This window comes from Megalobrama amblycephala, linkage group LG19, assembly GCF_018812025.1.
Source record: "Megalobrama amblycephala isolate DHTTF-2021 linkage group LG19, ASM1881202v1, whole genome shotgun sequence".
Taxonomy (NCBI): Eukaryota; Metazoa; Chordata; class Actinopteri; order Cypriniformes; family Xenocyprididae; genus Megalobrama; species Megalobrama amblycephala.
Window position 1 is genome coordinate 15343829 of NC_063062.1, and position 19069 is coordinate 15362897.

The window sequence follows — 19069 nt, forward strand, 5'->3', positions numbered from 1 at the left end:
CAGAAGTATAACAGTAAATAAATATCGGTTCTGCATATCGGTTATCAGGTACATAAACATGCAAATAATCGGTATCGGTATCGGTTATAAAAAATCAATATCGGTCGATCACTAATAATATCTTCGTTATCTCCTGATGTTACAAACAACTGACACTTGTTGTAAAAGGTCTGAAGAGCGTGTTTTATCCTCCGCAGGGGCAAGACATTCAGGCAATGTTTGATTTAGCGCTGCCAGAGAAAATGAAAGTAAAAATCACTGGCGTGTGTGAAACGCGCTATACAAATAAACTTGACGTGCCTTATAAAGTCTAATAACAAGCACAAACTGTGTTAAATAGAAATTGACATGCAAGCAAACAGGTTTCTGTCCTACAGTGTTTTTTCTACTTTACCACAGTAAATAATGCGAATAGCCTATAATAGGCCTAAATGCGAATGAAAGAAACATTATAATCCCCTGCGTGAGTGAAGATTTGGGAAAAGAAACAGATTCCATGTTCAGTGGAATAACTAATGGAATATTGTTAAATTCTCTGCTAATCAGGTGACCAGATCGCGATTCGGAAAACAGAATACGAAGCTTAAATGTATGGACTCACGCACCTCTCTCATTCGGCATTAACCAAAATGTTTCCATGGCTGCGATGTCACATTTAGTTGCTAACCTATTATTTCTTCTGTAAACAAAGCTTTGTGCTTCACTCATGTCATATTCAAGTAAATACTGGCACAGCCCTATCAGTGGGTACCGAATATACCCGGATTCTCGGTACTACCGGTACTACAGAAATGTTGCTATCGTAACATTTTCAAAATTTCAGTACCGACTTGGTACCGAAGTACCAGTACTTTTGACAACACTACTGACAATACAAAAATGATAACAGTTGAGGTGAAAAAAAAAGATCCAACCACATGACGGCGCACCTGATTAGCCGGTCTTGTGTGACTCGCTCTATGAAGGAGCGTAACATAGAACACATCACTAGTCCTAAGTGGTCTTATTCCCACACGTTATTGCGCTGAAAAAAAATGAGATGCGGCCTGTGGAATGGGAAAAACGCAAGGTTATGAACTTTTTTAACTTGTCACCGCATTTTAAGAATGCCGTTTCATGCGTGAGACACTGCAAAAGACACAAAACGCTAATGTAACAGCCAAACACGTCCATCAAGCGGCTTAAAGTTGCTGTTATTTTCCGTTTTTACAAATCATTTACTGTTAATAATAGCCTACTACTGATGTTATATTTTTTGTCATTTTGAATTTGAATTGCCTTGACTTTTTGTGTTGACCTCTACTTTTTGGCTAAGAGTTCATACAGTATTTGCCTTCATATTTCTTTTCTGCAAAGATGAGTACCAAATGAAGGGCTATGGCCCAAAGATGACCTGTTGCGACAAACTGAGTCAGGGTTGAATGAGCGAAGGTCCCTGTATGTGCAGGGGTCATGATGTGCAGGAGAATAAGACAAAATGAAAGAGGGTATTTGTATCTAGGTGTTCAAAGACAGCTGGAGCAGAGCGGAAGCTTCAAAACACCGGTGTTTCTGAATGTATCAATACAATCCTTGCCAAAGTACATGCGATCCTCACTGACGCCTGTTTTGATTCGTTCAAACATCATCTAATTGCTTTATTAGATCAATTCATTCCATACCTCCTCTAAAAGCTGTGGAAATTGTCCAAATACCCAACAGACACAGAATAGAACATCCTTTTGCATAGAACATGAACAAGTTCAAAAGTTCAAGCCAGTCGCATCAGTGACTGTCAGAAAGAGCTCTCTGACCAGGCAGATGTACATGCACTGTTAAAGATTCATAAAACCACAAATGCGCAAAATGTACGCATGAGGATGATAATTTTATGCAAATTCAAAGTGCAAACACTGTGATGTGTAAAACTCAAATGTAGTTTTTAAAGGCAAGCCAAGTAATCCTCCCGCCCAGTTCAAGGTGGTCCTAAAAAGACCCCTCTAGCGCAAGTTACTCCAAGGACCTATATTTAAACCTTGTACTTTTAGGTTCAAAGAGCAATGCCCTTAGAAACTTGGCACCATGAATTATTTGCGAGGGAAAAGGCATGATGCATCTTTTAACATGTGCAGTCACTTCAGAGTGCAAAGCGTACAAATGTCATGTCCTCTTAAGATCAAAAGTAATTGGTCAGGCTGCACAACACGACACAGGGGTAACAAGGCAGTTTACTAGTGTAACAGACTCAAATGACATAGTGTGAGAGCAGCAATGAGCTAATAGACTACTACAAGAGAAGAGACAGGCAAAACAGCCTGGTTCTTCATTTCTATTTTCTCACTGCAAATACACTTCTTTTTTATATGTACGTGTTATATATTTCATGATGTCTTTATTCAGGTCTAAAATCAGTGAAAGTGCTATAAAAATATGAGTTGTTTAGAGTAAATAAAAACTTAAAATAAAAAGAAAGAAATGTATGTCAAAGAAAAATGTTCCAGGGCTTAAAAAAAAACCTTAGCCTTTATTCAAATACAAAGTTCTGTCATGAAACTCTAGATGGCACAGGCTGATAGGTCCTTTACTCAATCTGCTTGCAATCACATAGGCACAGCTGACTGGTTCCTGCTGTATCAGTAGCCAATGAGCTTGCTGCTCAACCTTCAAATACATGGTATTTCAAACTGTTCCAAACCTCAAACTGTTCCAAACCTGTATGAATTTCTTTCTTATGCTGAACACAAAAGAACATATTTTGAAGAATGTCAGTAATCAAACAATTGATGGGTCTCATTGACCCACTGAGAAATTCACAGGTTTGGAAAAACTTCATGGTGAGTAAATGATGACAGAATTTTCAATTTTGGATAAAGTATCTCTATAAGTTTAAAGAGGCACTGCACACACAATGATTTGAAGATAGACAGAGAGGGAGAGAAAGCAGAGAAACAGAGAAATACAGAGGTTCTTGAGGTGTTGGCAGTTGTGTAAGTCAGTGTTCTGGGTCAGGTCAGGGAGGATCTGGAGACCACAGAGAAGAAAATCTGGATGGGGTCAGTGAGCAAGACTGTCTTGTAAGAAGAGAGAAGTGGAGGGGGCATCTGTGATGTCTTTCTGTACCCTGGAAGGAGGTTAGCTGCAGAGGAGCAGGTGTTGCCCTCTCAGTGTCCATAGCCAACAGCACTTCAGCACTGCCCCGAGATCCCAACTGTCATCTTTGATAAGCAGGCGTCTCCACACTCCACACGCTTCTCAATACCACAACTCAGTCCAGCATAACTATACAGAATGATATCTAATGGGATAGTAGCTAAAACCACAAGGAACCTAAACATTTTTCATGACACCAATTGGGGGCAAATCTGTGAAATTATTCAGAATAGTAAAATGTGGTAACATTTTAAAGGTTAAGTGTGTAAGTGTAATTCTAATCAGTTTGGTGCCACTAAATTACACACATCACCTTGTTAAAAGTTAAAATTTAAGCTGAGAGATATGCACTCTCATTGGTAGCTCAAAGAATGATCAATTTAGCCAAGAAATCTTCCTGCAGGCACAGATACGAAAAAGTTTGGGATCGGTAAGATTTTCTTTGTTTTTGAATGAAGCCCCTTATGCTCACCACGGCTGCATTTATAGGTTCAAAACTACAGTAAAAACAGTAATATTAATATTGTAAAATATTATTACAAATATAAAACAACAGGATTCTTTGATGAATAGAAAGTTCAAAAGAACAGCATTTATATGAAAAAGAAATCTTGACTCTTGATCAATTTAATGCATCCTTGCTGAATAAAAATATTAATTTCTTTTTTAAAAATATTAATTTTCTTTTTTAAAGCAGTTAACAAATATCTTAAGCTACACAGCTGGGTTTTTTTTCAACATTAATAATAAGAAGAAATGTTGCTTGAGAAGCAAATCAGCATATTAGATTTCTGAAGGATCATGTGACACTGAAGACTGGCATAATGATGCTGAAAATTTAGTTTTGACATCACAGGAATAATTTATATTTTAAAAAAATATCAAAACAGAAAACAGTTGTTTTAAATTGTAATAATATTTCACAATATTACAGTTATTTCTGTATTTTTGGTCCAATAAACGCAGCAGTGGTAGGCATAAGAGACATTTAAAAACATAAAAAATCTTACTGACCCCAAATTTTTGAAAGATAGAGTATATAAAAAAACTTAATATATATATAAACTGTTTTGTTCAAAATCTGTTTGGCCTTCAAATGGCCTTGATGCAGCTGATTGTGATAATGTCCTAATATTCTATAACAGTTATAAAATAACACCATTTTACATCCACACCCATAACAATAAGAAACAATACCTCAAATAATTAGAAGTTACAAAAAGATGTACCGGAGTGTTGCTACCATTACATTGAGGGTGAAATGGGGTTATTTTGTTTAATGTCCTATTCAGAGCACATCCATTATAGCGATAAAGCCAAGCTGTGTCTTCTGACGTACGACTCAGAGCAGAGGGAGCAAAAATAGTATGACTGAGGTCAGACATCTCCAGTCACACACACATTAAGCAATGTGGGGCAAGCTGTGCTGAAAAACATTCTGCCTTCTCAAAGATTAGTGAAAAAAAAGAACAATATTTGACTTATTCCATGTAAACAAAAGCTAGGGCACATAGGGATGGTGTTGTCAAACAAGACAAGCAAAGAACACCAAGAAGCCTCTATTTTCACCTATTACAGACATGTAGGTCATTAGAAATAGGAGTAACATGCATTGCTTTCAGTTTATACTGTTTAATTGTTAGTGTAAAGGGTATTAAATGGTAAGTAAAATGTAATTGCGTTTGTGTGTGAGAGAGACAGGAGCAGGGCAGCTGTCAGACTCTTGTCAGGGCAGAAGTGGGTTACAGGAGCTTACGTGACCCAGACATGCGAGTCACCCCCAGGGTCAGGGGCCAGTCAGGCATGGCAAGCCATCACCAACCCCATTCCACCAATCCACAGAAAGGATTTGTAGATGGGCCTAAAAGGGCCCCAAAGGGCCAGTATAACACATCTTGGAAGGATGCACACACAAATGGTGAGAATGACTCCTAATTTTACTGTACTGTGTAGCTTAAGTCCACAAAGCTATACTGTAGTCAGACCATTCTGTTTTTGCTTTAAATCTTGAAATTATACAATCTATTTTAGATTTAATATAATGCAGCAGCTGCCTCTAATTTAAAATGGCTAGAGATTTATTTTTTATTTATTTATTTTTGGCCTATAATAGATCAAATAAATAACAATAAATTGGCAAGCAATATCAGAATAATGTTCACACTTGGACTTTCAGGATATCAGATTTTTACTACACTGTTGTGGCCAAAAAAAAATGCACAATAACAATTTTATTGCAACAGAAATTTTTCAAATAAATAAATACAATGACGCATGTCAGTAATATTTTAAAAACACCATTTTAGAAAAATATTTATATATTATCATCAATAGTATAACTCTATATTCAAAAGTAGGGTACAACGGGGCAAAAGGCACCTTTGGTTTTATTTCCCTCTAAACCACTAGATGGCACAAAAACTTGCCACAGCACTTTCCTAAATGTCCGCTTTTCAAAATGCATGTGCAAATTTATCCTTGATGCAATCGCGGGCAGAAGTTGATTCTGAGGGATTAATTTGCACAGGGTTTAATTTGGATTTGTCTGTAAATGTTTTTTTTTTTTTACTCTTATAGACGAAGTTCCCATTGACATGCATTATACGGCTGACAGACAGTAACGGTTGGAGTTAAAAATCACCATTTGTGTTCTACTGAAGAAACAAAGTCACCTACATCTTGGATGCCCTGGGGGTAAGCAGATAAACATCAAATTTTCATTTTTGGGTGAACTATCCCTTTAAGGTGTGCCTTTAGCCCCGTTGTACCCTATATTTAAAGTATATTATATATACTGTATACACACACATACACATATATTCTTTAGTTTGTTCCAATTCTTATCGACATGCAGTCACGTATCATGCTAAGACAACTTTCCTCTTTGGCTTCACAAATTACAACTTTTCAGCCTCCCCTATATCTACCTGCTCCATTATTGCAAGTAACACCCACTTTCACAATACAAACAATTCCTAATGAATAAAACCAAGATCCCACTCTACATTTTTTCCAGATGATTATTCACATTATGGAACTAAAATGGGTTTTGACTTTGTTTTCCAACTAAAATGTGCAATCAGTGATTTGTTTTCAGTAAACTGGTCAAATATATTTCCAGTTTGATGATAAATTAACTGCAGTTCACTTACAAATCTGGTCATGGGAGGTCACGAGACATCTGAAAATTGTGGTCTCCTGAAACGAGAAGTTTCTTGTTGATTGCAGAGCACTCTATTCTGATCCATAATGGCTCAGACCAAATGCCCTATAGCACTGAGAATAACTTTGTTAATTACTGTGCTCGCTGTTCAATTAACTATGCAATAGAGATCACTGCCAGAGCTGCTGCTGATAACAACTATCAGTCATTTGGAATTTATAGAAATTCATTAAAAATGCCGACACCTGAGCAGATTTCCAAACGAACCCCAAGGGATAAATTCATTTCCTCCCTTCTTTTTTCCTCAAAGACGGCAGTTACATTCTAATGCTCTCTCACACACACACACACACACACACACACACACACATTTAATCCACAGAGTAGGATGTACATTGAAACTTCAAAAGCAAATAATAGATGTTGTTTATTATGGTTGTCACTAGTCTGTCACTGCATCATTAACGTCTCTCATTTGGGTCTGTAAAAATCAAAAGTATTTCTTACAGGTTTGTTGAACACAGTCTCTGATGATTCAGATTCGGCCTCTAGCTTGAGATATCCTCTAAAATGTGTCCATTTTGATGGCTTCATTGAGGCAATAAGAGGAATTCCTGTGTATTTTGTGTGGCGTTTTTATGTTTCCATGGATACAGAGGACAGACCGTTAAAAAGCAATTATTGAGGAAGAGAGAGTGGAATTCACCCCTTTGTCAAGATTTCATAACAGCTGTAATAACACTGGCCGCCACGCTAATGTGAAACTCCTGAATGAATCTGCCTCACACGTATCCGCTCTGTCTCTCAGAGGACAATATACTCTCTCAGGTGCCAAATCAAGGTCTATTATAATTTTTTGTGTTAAAGCGCTTCCTATTAAAAAAAATGTAGGTAGGTTTTTTTGGTTATCTTAGCCTGTGTTCTCAGTCTGTTTGATGATATGTACAAACAAAGGACTTCTAATTGCTCAGAAAAGAGAACAGCTTGAGGTATATCCTATCTGATCCCATCAAATCAAATGTGTATCCAAACTGAAATAAATGAGGTAAGTAATCTCTCATCTCCCTCAGGAAAGTATATCTACAAACTACCCATCTAAAATTCTCTCTGACTGTCCATTTTTGGGGTGAACAGGGGAATTTCTGTTATACATTATTATAACCTTGGTTTTGTAAAAAAAAAAAAAAAAAGAATATTCTTAAAAACATGTTAGCAGTTATAACTTGATTATTTTACATGGAAATGAACAAGATGAAAATAAAGACTGAAAATTATCTGTTGTTCAGAGAAGGATTAAAAAGTAGCTTAAAGGGATAGTTCACCCAAAAATGAAAATTCTGTCACCATTTAGTTGTTCAAAACCTGTGAATTTCTTTCTTCAGAAAATATTTTGAAGAATATGAGTAACCAAACAGTTGATGGAATAGTATGGAAAGAAAAATACTATGGAAGTCAAAGGGGTCCATCAACTGTTAATTCATACAGGTTTGAAACAACTTGAGGGTGAGTAAATGATTTTCATATATTGAGTGAACTGTCCCTTTAAATGAGGGTGCCAACTTTAGATATTACAAAAGATTAACAGTATAAAAGTGAAATTAAAGGGTTAGTTCATCCAAAAATGAAATTTCTGTCATTAATTCCTCACCCTCATGTTGTTTCAAACCCGTAAAACCTTTATTCATCTTTGGAACACAAATTAAGATATTTTTGATGAAATCCAAGAGGTTTTTTTATCCCCATAGAAAGCAACGAAATTACCACATTCAAAGTTCAGAGAAATAGTAAAGACATCGTTAAAATAGTCAACGTGACTACAGTGGTTCAACCTTAATGTTATGAAGCGACGACAATACTTATTGTGCGCAAAAACAAAACAAAAATACCTACTTTATTCAACAATTTTGTATCTTCCCTGTCATTCTTCTACGCTGTTTTTGTTGTAGAAACAGAGCAGCGCTTCCAGGTTCTACGTCCGAACGCCGACTCAGGCATCAGCATCGCATGCTTGTGCTGTGCTGCTCACGTGTACAGCATCGGCCAATACTGAGCCGGCGTTCTGACGTAGAACCAGAAGCCTGCACTGTCTATCTTTTGTTTTTGAGCACAAAAAGTATTCTCATCGCCTCATAACATTAAAGTTGAACCTAGGGCTGGACAATAATTCAATATCAATATATACCGCGATATAATTTTTTTCGATAACGGTGATATGATTTTTAAACACATTTCCGGTATTTCGATATATAAATTATGCATCACTGACTTGAGGCGCAGCCGTTAGAAAGAGCAGAACGCGATTGGCTATTTGCGTGATGACGTACACCACAGAGACATGCAGCCACCAGCCAGCGCTAAGATCAAACACGAACGCGGCAAGTTTTACAAAATGAGTACACCTGATGCAAATGCGACGGAACAAGCTTCCACAACTCGATGAAAATATGTGTGCATAACTACACCGTGCTGGTTAATGTTTGGTGCAGGAGAATGTGTGAAATATAAACTTTAAACACGGATACTTTATTCTGTATGAGCTATGTGTCACGTGGCTAGTGTTATTAAACTCATCACGGAGCTCCGCGCTGTAATGCGATCTCAAGTGAACATATTTTCCATTTGTGCTGGTAGATTACAGCAAAACAATCCACTTCCGAGAGAAGTGATGCTTCCTCATGCATAATACTGCAATTATAATCTTATGCATACTACAGCGCAGTGATTGGATAATGAGCTTTATGTCATGAATATATGTCGAGATTCGCTCGAAACGGTCTACGTCAGCATGTTCGACCATGCCCATACTTGGGTCGAAAGTACACAGATTTTGTGTCGTTGCTCCGACTCAGCTTTTCAAACAGGAAGACAGAAATCGCTATGAAAAATGCAAAAATAACTATTTTTCACTTATGAATAACATTGAGTACCTTTAGTGTTTTCAAAGATGTGCAGCCTATACATATCTGTTTACATCTCAAAAAAAGTGTTTTGGGGTTTCATGAGCCTTTAAGAATAATAAAATCAGCCTACGTTATAGTTTAATGTTAAAGATATTAATATTACTAAAGTGAGTGAGTCTTATGTTTATTTTTATGTTTGTATGAAGGCTAAATACAAATAAAAGCTGAACATAAATTTATTTGTACTGTTTATATTTCTAAAATATTATATAGTTTGATAGGAAGAGATTTCATAGATTTGGCAAATTCATTTTTCAGACGTTTGTAGGTACAGACAGTTTGTAGGTTCTTGGCAGTTTTTCTGAGGCTATTATATAGTTCATATCGATATCGGAATTATATTGTATCGACCGAAATTAAGAATTATATCGTGATATAAATTTTGGCCGTATCGTCCAGCCCTAGTTGAACCATTGTAGTCAGGTTGACTATTTTAACAATGTCTTTACTACTTTTCTGGACCTTGAATATGGTAATTATGTTGCTTTCTATGGGAGATAAAAAATAAATAAATAAAAAAAACTGTTGGAATGACATGAGGGTGAGTAATTAATGACAAAAATTTCATTTTTGGGTGAACTATCCCTTTAAGGACACAGGAACTATACATTGGTCTACCAAACATTTAGTTTAAATTTCCTTTCTCTAATTTCAATTGAGTTATTGAATTAGAGTTATTGAAATATTGAATTAGAGAAATGAAAAAAAAAATTACCTAGTATTTACAACTAAAATGTCAATTTTAGAACATCTTGGAAAAAATGTAAACAAAATTTATATACAGTATGTACATAAGATTATGTTATTTATACAGTAGTACTATAGGTTCTTCCTACGCATTGCACTATAGGCTTCCCCTCCTTCGGCTCTTTTGAAGACCACACCTGAATGCTGTGAACCCTGCCTCAGAGTGACAGTCACATTAAAATGCCATTAAAGTGTGAAATAGGAACAAGGAGTGAATTAAGGTTTAACCCCAAGCTACTTCGGAGCACCCTCGGATTATACGAATAAGAACATCAGCTTTTCTGTTGTTGCTTTTCTTCCTCTTCTACTTTTTACCAGTTCCCTTTGTTCAGTTTGCACGAGGCCAATGGAAAAATGTGTGTGTTTGGGGTGGGTTGCGTGGGGGCTGATGAAAGAATGGCAGGGTTAGAGTGTGAGTGCATCAAACGGGCATGCCTACCTCTATTCTGCAATCAGTCTATTTTCTACGTGTCTTTTAGCAAGCTCACCTCTCACTCCCCACATGCATGTCTAAGCAATGGGGGATGACACCACAGTGCACCTGAGCGCGCTGTAAAAATACACTATGTGCATATGTGCCGCCATCTACAAAAGAGCTCGAACAAAGAAGGTGATATCTGGGATTGTTCCATGATCACAGCAGCAACAAAAGAGATCAGTCATGCAATTGACAATAAAATGCCCTGCATTTAGTCTGCCATATCTAGTGAAAACATTCTTAAAAACATACTATTACATATACTATATATATTAGGGGTGTAACAGCACATGTATTCGTTCTAAACCGTCACGGTGCAAAAGTCACGGTTCGGTACATGCAGTCAGACGACAAATACAGTCGGTAACAGGTGATCCACACTCTAAAAAAGAAGGGGGCACATGCAGTAATAGGGCTGTCGTGATAACCGCAATATCATAATATTGCGCTATTGACGAGCCAACCACAGAGGACTGCAAAAACCGCTGCAACCACAATATTTGCTTGTTTTCTATTTTTTTTCCACTTCATGCATGTGTACTAAATATAATGTACTAAATATATAGTTAATAATGATAGCATAATGTGTACCATTGTGATTTGTACAGAGGCTCCGTAGATTTGCACTAAACAAACCTAAACAGACAGTGATTGTGAGAGAGATTGACTCATGAAAAAAGTGTCCAAGGATAGCGAAATCTCTGCCTTAGCATCGATGCATTACTAGTCAGCTGAGCCGTATAAAGTGGTGCTCAAAGTTAAAATGATTTCAACAGCTTGTTTCTTTACATCTATCTAAGCATTTTTGAATGTGCAGTTGAATGAACGGTTTAAAGACTCAAAGACAGTCCCTTGCCACAATGTAACTGCACTGACTGACAGCCCGTCTAGAACACGCAGAGATGAGTAGTTCTGCTTATACTCGTGAAATATCAGCAGATAGTCTCGTTTAGTCAGATTCGAGAATTGGAACTAACTATTTTACATATAACAATAGCCCTACGATCTTATTGTCAGGATTATGTTCTGTTATGTAGACCCTTATTTTGACATTCTCTTGTGTTTCACTTCCTATTTCAATGCTCTATTTAGTTTCCATATTGAATATGACCTTGTTACACAGATTTTTAATTTGATAACCGCCACAACAGGAAAAAGCGCAGAAGAAGAACAGATGATCTATGCATAGAAATGTTTATGTGTAATCTCTCAACCAGTGTTTCAACTGTGGAAAGACTTCAATAAAACAGCTTGAGAATAGCATCTCACATAGCATTACATTTACCTCAGGCAAGTCATTTAGTGTCCACAGCATGTTAGTTCACTAGAAAAATAAACTCTAGAGGGGAGTATTTCACTAAATATATGCACTATATTAGCTTATATATTCATTATATTTACTTTACCTGTTAGAAATGTCTTATTTAATATATGTTTAAATAAATTTGTCATGAAAACAAGTTATGACAGTAACTGTGTAAATGACTATTCAAAAATGAATTGGAGTAGAAAAATAATTGTAAAATAATTTTATAATTAGATTTAGAAGTTAATGCAAAACCTGCCCTATGTGTAATTTACTTTCTTTTTTTCTTTTTTTTTGAGTGTTGATTATTATATATAAAAAAATAGCAACTGAATTGAATAGTTTGGGCTGTTGTTAATTGTAACCTTTAATATTATAGTAATGCAGACCTGCCAACCTTGGAAAATTTTTTCGAGTACCAGTGTGACAGGACGGGGCACAGGTTGTTTTTTTTGTTTTGTTTTTTTTGGGGGGGGGGGGGGTAATTTTTTACATTTTTGAGAATACAATACACAAAGCACACACACCCATCTTCGTTAATCTAATTTTGACTGTTGTTTATTTAATTTGACACAATTACAAATTTTACTACACCTGCTCAAAAGCATTGTTTTAATTCATGATTAATCTTGCATTGCATAATGTGTTCTTATACAAACTGACAACCGCAAGTGAATCGCATTCATATATTTAATATGGACTAAAAAATTTTGTTTGCAATTTCAAGAAGGCTATATTTACATACAACTAACCTGACAGTTGAGTCGTTTACAGGTTTTGTAAGGAAAACTAGTCTACAATTAAGAAACCCTTAGAAAATAGTAAACATTGAGTTTACATGTGATTCATTTAAAATACTTAATTTATTATTCCAATATCCAAATATGATACTAAATCCCACAGAAAAAAAGGGGTTCTATTTGTAGCGTGCTGTCTTTGAATTATACAAAAGACAAACATTCGCTGAATAAAGGTTAGCCAATACAAACATATTTATAGAAAACAGTTGACAATGAATAGAAAAGGCCAATAAGAGCAAAACGAATCGAGTATTCAAGAATATCAAGAAGTTAGTCATATAACGAGGGGTTGTGTTAACTAAAGCGTCCGTCATTTACCTAATCTTAAAAACACGGGTGGATAATTAAAAATCTTTTCTGACAAAAAACAAAAAAAAACAAAAAACAAGCAAGAACAAATTTTAAACCAAACACGGCAACTTTCATTTTACCTCTCTGTGTGCGCGCGCGTTTGTGTTTATGAGAGCTCACGCAGCACTGAGACAACGGTCATTTTAAATGGATAAGTAACTAATGTGCTAGTTTTCATACAAAATAAGTAGGCTATGTAACATAAAGGTACTTTAGTTAGTATTAACACAATAACGCAACACATGTAGGCTATACGTTTCTCAACACTGAGAATAAATAAATAAACGCGTTTCTCCAGACTAGCGCTTGTCAGTCAGTCACACATCACAACATTTTCATAATCAGCGATTTCAATTTTATTTAGATTTGTTGTTCAACATTACTTGAGCATTTTATATCCGTTTACCTTAAGGAGTTAGAAGTAACATTACCGTGACTGCTGTACTGTCCTCGCTTGAGAATTCAGTCACTGAGACAGCGGGAGTGGAAGGAGGGGTTGAGCGGGATTTTGTGTTGCTGTCGATTTGCAGTCTCTTTTTATTGATAGGCCGTACGCATTTGTCAATCATCCCCGCTTGCTATTTGGGGAAATGAACCCAGCGCTGAGTGGTCGAACTCTTTTTTGGATTTGAGTACTAGTCGTGCACAGAGGAGTCACCGGGTTTTTGCGTAGTATAGAGTGACAAATCGTACCAGCGTACTTTGAGGTCAAAATGCGTACCTGGTACGCAAAATGCGTACATGTTGGCAGGTCTGGTAATGTGCAAGAAAGGGCTCCCTACAGTTTAAAGTATTAGCGGAGATAGATTTTTTTGTCCTTAAGAAAATATTCATTAACCACTTAATTGAATTTATTTAAAGAGATACAATTTGTTCAATAAACCACTGTTTAATAAACAAGAAGAAAAAATAAGCAATTTTATGTTTAGTTTTCTCCTCCCTGCTGTACTGAACCATGTCTTCAGTACCGAGGTACGTAACGAACCGTCATGTTTGTGTACCGTTACACCCATATATATATATATATATATATATATATATATATATATATATATATATATATATATATATATAGATTTGATTGCATTTCAGCACTAAAAAGCACTGTTGATTTTACTAAGGGTCTCAAGCTGTGCTCTTTCAGGGAGGAACGGTGCAATGAATTGGAGTGAGACCCTGGCTTGTGTCAAGTCAATGAGACTGAACACATTAAAACTGATGAGAGTGTACTTAGACAGGTTAGAGCTCCACAAGCATTTGCTGCCTGGATGCACTAAATCAATCAATACATCTGCACGAATCTACAAAAACAAATTTGACTGAAAGTCATCTTTTTTGCTCAGAATAATAGTCATATTTATATTGAACACATAACAAAAATGGGATTATAACATATACACATATTATATATATTATATCATTCAATATTATTGGCTTGCTTATTACATTATGATTGAGTTGTTAAATTTGCCTTTTTTTCTGCAATTTTGAAAAAAGCACATGCTAGGACACATAACTTAAATTTTGTTTCACTTGTAACATTTTAATTTGCTCTGAGATAGAGTAGGATTAAGAAGTTTTCCTGATGCTTTCCATTAAACATTTGCATTAAAGCGGAGTGAAAGCTGACATCAAACCATTTAAATACCCCCTTCCCACCTCAACTAACCAACTATAAAAGTTAAACTGCGTGTGTCTCTATAGGGGGATATAAGAATTCTTTCCTAATTAATTCCTCTGCCCCATGTAACCCTCAGACTATTCGTAATCCAGAAGGGAACATCTTTATTGATCTTGGGAACGCTTGAGTAGACTCCCATTGCTTATCTCAGCATAAAAAGCATCTCTTGTGACGAGCCACGATTTAATTAGATGACAATCACTGTTAACAATGCACTGCCGACATCACAAAATTTGCACATTGTCGTTGGCAGTGATAAATTTCAGCTGCTCGGACAGGGACAATTCACATCCTGGAATTAACTCTTTCCATATGAGCAGGAATTTCAAAGGAGCACTGCAGATATTGTTAACTAGGGGGAAAAAAACACAATCATGTTCCATACACAATCTGTCAAAGCTGGAGCTGCAATTAGGTTTACCCAGGTGTAGATAACAGACTAAACTCAATACTTTATTAATGCAAGCTGCAAATGATGGTGAATGGTGATATTTGTCTGTTATATCAGAAAAAGTAGAAAGGTGGCAATTTATTTATATTGCTTGCCATTGCAATTTGATCGCTTATCCACAAGAGGGCAGTGCATATGATTTTCTGCAACAAAAAAAATCTGAAAAAGTACTTTTCAAAAAAATATACAAATATGACCATTCATATATCAAAGGCATAATTATATACAAATATTTAAATATTATTTATGTTCAGATATGTACAAATTGTATTTCATCCTGCACTGTTATACTGTAATTTTCTCCTTTTTTCCTGTTAGATCTTCATGTACTAGAGAAAGTATTGGGGAAAAGACTGTTTTCCACTAAACAAGGGACGTTTAAGCTATGTTCATGTATGATCCAATCTTTTTAAAAATGAATAAAATGTTGAGAATAATAAATAAATATTTGATGCATCGTGATCAAACTGCAAAATATTTCAGATCAAGAACTGCAATTATTTCAACAAGGTTTTAAATTTAAAAATTAAGTTATATTCCCTTTTATAACCAAAACTAAAATAATTCATACTGTCAAACACAGAAAAAAGAATTGCATAGTGTAGGGATACCTACTAAAAAAATAATTCATCATAAGAATAGTTACATGATATAACATCAACAAATTATATGCTAGATGATGGCCACATCAGCTGTCATAAACATTCCCAACACTTCATACTTATAAACTCATTAAAGTATAGGCACACAATCTTTCATCCATAGTGACAGGACATTTTGGCAAAAGCTTTCTCTGGCCAAGTGACTCATATTTTGACCACACATTACAAATTCTCAACCCCAACTAAACACGGCACTGTCAAAAAAAGAAAAAAGAAAGAAAATTGTCGAGCCACGGTACAGTATTTTTTGGAAAGCAGGGCATAGGTGAAGGCCATGGGCTAATGGCAATGAGGGATTTGTCAGTCATCCTAACATTTAATAATCCCTGGCTCTCCATTTTCTGCTGTTTGTTTATATTAACCTCTGGTTGAACCCACTTTAGAGGCAGCCTCTGTGCCAGAAAGTTCACTGAACATTCAGCATGGAAGCGGAGAACATGTCATCTCGAATCTATTAGCCCACAGGGGAGATTGCAACAGTCCACGCACCACACACACACACACACACAACTCGCGTACACTCTAGGTAAGCTGCAAACCCTCACATTTCTGTACTGATGGCGCCTGTAACTGAGATTATTGCATTCAATGACCTGATTCTGACCTCCCTTTTTCGCTCATGCTGAATAATCCTATCAAACAATGCAGTACATCTAACTGTTACTGCTTTCTACCACATTCGGTACAGTTCTCTTGTGCCATCATGAATGGATTTAACAGTCTTGCTTTTATTGCATTTGCTGTCTTAGTAAATTTACAAGGATCCCAAATGGCTTTAGGTAAGCAACATCTTTCGAGTTGCACCTAGAAAGATACACTTGGATGTTGAAACTTTTTTTTTTCAAAACAATGTTTTCCTCAGGATTACTGAGTTGCATTTCTAAGATAGAAAGTAGTATGTAATCATTAACACTGGGAAACAACTGAAATTTTCAGAGAATATATGGCTCTAATATTTTACTAAGAAGAACATAATGCATTAGACACAGTGTGGTGTAGGTTTATATACTGACCATTGGGTGGTGATAAAGAGAAGACACTTCTGCAGAGGAGAATACCGGTATCTTCTATGAAATGTCTTCAAAGTGGTATGTTTGCTGATCCAAGATAGGTATGAGAACTGAGGTGGTCTTAACTGATTAAAAAAACAAACACCTTGTCCTGTCAATAGAAAAATTAGTGTTATTTGCAACTTGGATCTCAATTGCAAAGCCTTGTAAACCATTTAAACCTAACAAATTAGCCCGTGTTCCCTTAACCCTTGTGCATCAAAAAAAAGTTACACATAGGTGCAAAATGGACAAAATGTCCATGTCCAAAAACTGTCATAAAAATACGATTTATTAATTTTTTTTTCACTTTCACTGATGTTATTTTTTTAATTGCATCTGCATCCAGCATCTGTTCTATCCATAGATACCAAATATTCATTAATTTTAAGAACTGTAACCCTTTAAATGCTGGTTTGTTTACATAATGCCATATGTGTTTTTTTATGAAAAAAATTAAAATAGTAGTTTATTTTCATAAACTAAATGCTAAGCAGAATTTTTTTTCTTTGCTTATTACATTCTTGGGTGTGTCAATGAAGAACAACAACATTAATTTTGAGGCATTTATATTTTTTATGTAGTATCAGATTATTTACAAAAACTAACACTTAGGTCCAAAATGGACAAAAATGTCCATGCCAAAAAAATGTCATAGAAATATTATATATTAATATTTTTTTCCACTTTCACTGACTGTTTTTTTTTTTTTTATCAGCATCTCTTCTATTCATAATTACCAAACATTCATTCATTTTCAGAATTTTAACGCTTTACAAATCGGTTTCTTTTCATCCTCAGCTTCTAATGCACCTGTGTCCTCACTGTCAGTGGGCAACACTAGCTTCAGAGCTTCCTCTGCTGAGTAACGTCTCTTCATCTTGCAAACAATGAAATGATCAACCCCTCAAGCACCACATATTTATAGGTTTGGCTGTGAGGACACCTGTGTGAACTCAAACTTTGTATAAAATCTACCAGACTAAACAATCAGCATTTTCTTGTGGTGAAAACTAAAACAATGTGTTTAGGGGCTTCTGAACGTCTACTTCAAATTCAAGCGTACCTTTTATCGCCATACAAAAACAATAACAAGTGAAAAAGTGCAATCAAGAGTTAAAATGCGTGTTTGGTCGAAAAAGAAGAACCTCAAAGCTCATTAACCTTTTTTGACCTTTTTCATAGTTTTCACATGGCCCTATGACCCTGCCAAGGGTGTGACTCATACATGGAGTGGGATTTTTGATTGCCAGTACAATATAATTTCTTTCAAACTAATTACACACATTAAATTTTAAGTAAACACATGCAAACTACACTCTGACATCCTTACCAACATACCCACACAATAATAGCTGCATTATTTTTCAAATTGATATGCATAAGCAGAAAACACAAATAAAGCGAGTATTTCTTTTATATGCCAATTTGAAAATATGGCACAATCTAGTAAAAAATGGTAAAAAATGTAAAATTTGAAGCCTTGCCGATAGAATGAATGCCTATTTGCAAATATTGTATCATTTTATAGTCAAATGGCCCTGGGTTAAAAAATTGCAGTTTTAATTGGTTTCAATGTGGACATTTTGTCCTTATAAGGTCCTGAGTGTGAGAATTTTTTTGTACGGAGGGTAAAATTGATTTTTTGAAGGAAATGAGGGTAAAATATTAAAATTCCAATAAAAATAAACACCTGAGCCAAATTTCATGTAGTTGGCATTAACAAAGGCACACTTATAACAAAAAAAAAAAAACTGAAATGGACAAAAATGTCCATAAGGTTGCACAAGGGTTAAGAACTTTATATGACTGTACACTTGACTGAATGGACGTTTATCAGTAACATTTAATATCAAAATTATACTACATCCATGGTAAATGTAAAATAAAACATGGAAGTAAGTTACCATTTTTAAGTGAAGCCAGAGCCCAAAAGTGCATTCATCAGAGATTTATGTTCACTTGTTATGGATATCTTTACAGAAAGTGGTGAACATGAGTACAATTACAAACAACAATGCAGCAAAATGAATATACTCTTGTGTTGTGAACAAGCGGGAACATAATAACAAACCTTTCATGAGCTCTGTGGATAGTTGTTTGGAAGTTTCTAGGCGTCAGAAAGGCCTCTGAAAACCACAACAGGTTTTCCAGATTCATCTACGAACTCGCGAGCGGTTTGGCTGCATCAGAGCCGTTAACGACCGGGGCTGCATGAAATCCAAAGCAAGCATTCTGATTGGCTGTGAGTCAGTAACTGACAAATAAAAAAAAAAAATAATAAAAAATAAA

At 35.6% G+C, this 19069-nt stretch overlaps 1 protein-coding gene across 4 annotated transcripts in view; it reads right to left on the reverse strand.

Moving 5' to 3' along the window:
• Window positions 1-19002, reverse strand: part of nr2f2 (nuclear receptor subfamily 2, group F, member 2) — a 346178-nt gene extending 327176 nt beyond the window's left edge. For 2 of the 4 annotated variants that reach the window (XM_048169140.1, XM_048169142.1), the window contains exons 1-2: window positions 18852-19002; window positions 16742-16889 (exon numbers count right to left, since the gene is read on the reverse strand). The gene's annotated coding sequence lies outside the window, so the exon portion shown is untranslated. Of the gene's footprint in view, window positions 1-6281; window positions 6328-16741; window positions 16890-18684; window positions 18753-18851 lie in introns of all 4 variants that reach the window. The other 2 variants (XM_048169141.1, XM_048169143.1) reach the window with 2 other exon arrangements.
• Between the last annotated feature and the right edge of the window lie 67 nt (window positions 19003-19069).